Source organism: Sinocyclocheilus anshuiensis, unplaced genomic scaffold (assembly GCF_001515605.1).
Source record: "Sinocyclocheilus anshuiensis isolate Anshui unplaced genomic scaffold, SAMN03320099.WGS_v1.1 scaffold446, whole genome shotgun sequence".
In the NCBI taxonomy this organism is placed as follows: domain Eukaryota; kingdom Metazoa; phylum Chordata; class Actinopteri; order Cypriniformes; family Cyprinidae; genus Sinocyclocheilus; species Sinocyclocheilus anshuiensis.
The window spans coordinates 4,048,993-4,053,108 of NW_015544247.1; the positions used below are offsets into that span (position 1 = coordinate 4,048,993).

At 36.7% G+C, this 4,116-nt stretch overlaps 1 protein-coding gene across 2 annotated transcripts in view; it reads right to left on the reverse strand.

Moving 5' to 3' along the window:
• The window catches only part of LOC107697696 (transmembrane protein 121), a 30,605-nt gene extending 28,266 nt beyond the window's left edge, over positions 1–2,339 (reverse strand). For both annotated transcript variants that reach the window (XM_016498492.1, XM_016498493.1), the window contains exon 1: positions 2,138–2,339. The gene's annotated coding sequence lies outside the window, so the exon portion shown is untranslated. The remainder of the gene's footprint in view (positions 1–2,137) is intronic.
• Between the last annotated feature and the right edge of the window lie 1,777 nt (positions 2,340–4,116).

The following is a 4,116-nucleotide window of genomic DNA, read 5'->3' on the forward strand; positions in this document are numbered from 1 at the left end:
GGGAAAGAAATCAATTAAATCTGTATGTGGGTGTGTGTGAAAATATTCAGATGTAACCCCCTTTGTAATCTTTAACATTTTCATAAGTAACTGTAATTTAATTACACATTTTTCTTAGTAACTGTAACAGATTACAGTTACATTTATTTTGTAATTAAATTACGTAATTCCATTACATGTAACTAGTTACTCCCCAACACTGAAAATAATGCACAATCTACTGTGTTAATATGAAGGAATTTTCTGGATTTATTTTTCCACAGGTTTTTGTACCTGCATTTTTAATTACGCATTGTATTTTGTGTTTTCGGGTTATAACGGATAATGCCCTGGAAAGTTACTAGCACCTTTTCCATTTTTCTGCATATTTTTCTTATAGTGTACTAACTCATCAACAATCACAGGTACAAGCTACTAACAAAGTGTCTCATAAATGAAAAATAACAGTATTCAATTATTATTATTATTATTACTATTAAACAATTGCAAATAGCAGCTAACTTAATTCCTGTAACGTGTGTACTGCTAGGCATCTTTGGTTTCCTCTTTTTTGTGTAATTTAAATGGTAAATTGTGCCTTTTTGTCATTTGAGTCACTTATCAAAAGTTGCTAAAAGCTGCCAAATAAATTTAAAAAAATAGCTCAATTTGTTGCTAGGTGCTTTTGGAAGAAAAAGTTGCTAGGGTAGTCTGAAAAGTTGCTAAATTTAGCAACAAAATTGCTAAATTGGCAACACTGCCCTCAGGTTGTTTATGTGTCACGTGGGGCGCCTCTTGGCTTACCTCAGAACACACTGCAGCGCGCGTGAAAATTGCCCGCGGGTTCTGAGCCAGTACTGTAAGTGGAAACGGATGGACGAGTCGTTTGTAAAACCCTTTTAAACCCTTGGAGGTACGAGAATGATATTCAATCAATGAAAACAGAAGCAAACCTCACGGCCATTGTTTGAAAGGCTTAGAGAAATATTGCTCTCTTAATGAAGCTGTAGTGTGTGGAGACTGGCATCTCGAGCCAGTGGGTTTCCCTCATGGAAAGAATCGTTTTTGAATGAATCTTTCAAGCGAACGAATCGTGATCGCTTTCCTGCCTTCAAAAACTGACTCGGAGCACAAGTGAACATGCAAATTCGTTCGTGAACGAACGTAATGAACAAATAATCCAATTTGTGAACAAGGATCTGCTGAGAGGGGCATGTAGGTTGTTCAGTTAGAATAATGAGGAAAGTGATGTTAGAATTAATTTAATCTATTAATGACGGATGAGCTTACACAAATGAAATGGCATATGTCATTATACAATGTTAATGGTGTTATAGAAACAATTAATTTATTTAGGCTGCGTTGTCTTTATTGATTAACATTATGACCAGCAGGTTACAAAACCCTATTTTGATGTCATTTGTGGGTACTGAACGCGCTTTCTGAAGTCTCACAGTAGATTAACATAAAACTCTTTTCTATTCGACTCGATGTTTCGAGTGAACAATTCAATGATTCGCTCATATCACAATTATGAACACTTAGGTAACGATAACCAGCAGAAAAATCAATGAATTAATCCTTTTGGTGAATTGGATTGAAAAGATTCGAGTCACTGAGACGAATCACAACCAAGACCACGAGAAAATTCGGTTTGAATAGTGACTTTTTAGCGTATATTAATAAAATTCACAACAAAAACAACTAAAATAATCTAAAAAAGAAATACATACGTCGTTATTAGACAACAGAGACTATCATCTGTCAAAGCCTCGAATCCTTCTTCTTCTCTTTCATTTAACAATCTTTAACCGATAGTTTTGCAATCTTACAATCCCATTAGTTAGCTAAAAGCGCTAGCTGTCCCATGAATTCATAAACGGATACTTTAGCGAATCGCGATAGAAACGGCACTAAAAACTCGAACCTATTAGAAGCGCCGACATAAATCACAATATTTTTCTTTTTTTTTATCCACACATGTACTCAGCCAGCCATTAACTAATTGTCCTTCATGCAGTACGTTAAATTAAGTTGATATTAATTTAGGAAGCACAACGCGCCGTATGTGCTCGCCACAGCTCATTGCACAACGGGTAATTCATGATTTTGACAAGAAACCCTCCTTCATCCGAACAGACCGTTCAGCAGACTGTACCTCTGGCATCCGCTGTCCAAGGTGCTGATCCGCTCTGAGACGAGATTGATGTTTGGAGAGTGATTTAATCCGCACCAAGCGCGCGCTGATGGAAAACAAGAGATGTCGCCTCCAAAAGAAAAGCAATCCCTTGTCAAAACTAGTGAAACGCGTGTGCACCCCACCACTGAGAGAGGAAATAGACACGCGCGTGCGGGCCGGTGCTAGTAAGTCCGATCCACGTTACTCTCTCCCTCTCTCTCTTTCTTTCTCGCCCGCCCTCTCTCTCCCTCTCTTGAATCAGTGATTCAGTCTCTTCCCTCACCCTCCCAGCAGAGATCATAATTTATTGCCAATTTGCTTATGTTGGGATACCGTCAGCCCACTGCCTTCCCCCTTTAGTGGACAATGCAAAGGCTAAATGAAACCCCCACCAATATTGTGTGTGCGCTACATCATGCACTGTAAAAATCATATTTTATAGCTGCTCAAAATCGATAAACGCAACGTTTAGAACGGAACTTCAGATTAGCTACTTAAAAATAAATAATTTAAAATGAGTCACTGAGCATATCATATAAAAATATATAGCTGAGTTAATTGGAATTAAAAGAACCAGCATGCTTATGGATAGTTGGCAACTAAATATCAGTTTAATATTTTAAATAACTGAACATATTTATGTTAAGTATCTCTAAAGTCGTCTTTACACAGCTAAAGGCATCTTTACACAGTCAAGTTAAGGCTGCTCTATGCCTGCTCAAATTTTTTTATGACTAAATTATGCCTACTCTGACCCACCTCAGGACCTAGTATCAAAGTAATGTATTAAGGTGCAATTGTTGTGTAAATGCATTTATGCCACCTCTGAGCAGCATGAAAAGGTCTGTGCAAAGCTGCCTAAATGCCACTACAGAAGTGCTTCTGTGCCACCTGTGCAATGTCAATTTGCTTAGAAAGAGTAATTGTATGCAAAACAGACCTTTCATTTACATGGTTTTAACTTGATCAACACTGTACTTCCTGTCATGATTTCTATGAGAAATACATGTCATGGAAAGCAAAGTGATTATTGGTTTAAACTACTGACAACATGGCATGAGCACTTGTCATGAAACTAACACTCATTAAATACAGTAATATGCCACATAATTAGGTACTCAGCAAGGGAACAATCAAATAATTGATAATTTTAAGATGAGCAAATGCATCCTGACATCACAAAACTACTAAATGTGACAACAAAATCAACAGCAACCGTGTAAATGAAACTGACAAAAGGTCAAACAACTGCAATTATTTATGACCCAGAGCATGCTGGGAAGATGGGAAATGGGACTGAAAAACAAAACTTGATTGGAAGTTAAATGTGTGTTTTGACAGGAAATGCTTGTAAATTAAAAACAGCTCCATGGTAATTGCATTCATTCAATAATTAATCACAGATTATGTTCATAGGCTTCATTGTAAAATGAGTAGATTTGAATTTGAAACGTTAAAATGAACTCAGACTTTTTACATTGTGTGCCTGAAACATAACTATTTCATGATCATTAGTTAGACTATTTAATCTTGATTTTCTATAGAAATAGGCATAGCTGCAGGACAGATGATATTAGTCGTTTAAACATATTGTGAGATTATTATTTTTTTAAAGGGCATTTGTTTGAAAGCCATGACAATACACATACCTGGCAACTTTAAACACTTCGATTTTGCTCTTAAATATAGCATTTCCCCAAGACATCCCCTGCACATAAAATAATCAGAAAGTTCCTTTCTTAGAGTATCACTGCACATAATTCTCTTTTCCTTATGCATTTTTCAAACACAACTAATTGGATCTGTGTTAAGAAATAAATGAATAATGTATCTGTCACGTTGCACACACACGAGGGACGAGGAGACGCTGGAGAATATGTTGACAAGACTTTATTTACAGGAACCAAGGGAGACGAACTCAGGAAGACGTCCACATGAAGACGTCCACATGAAGACGT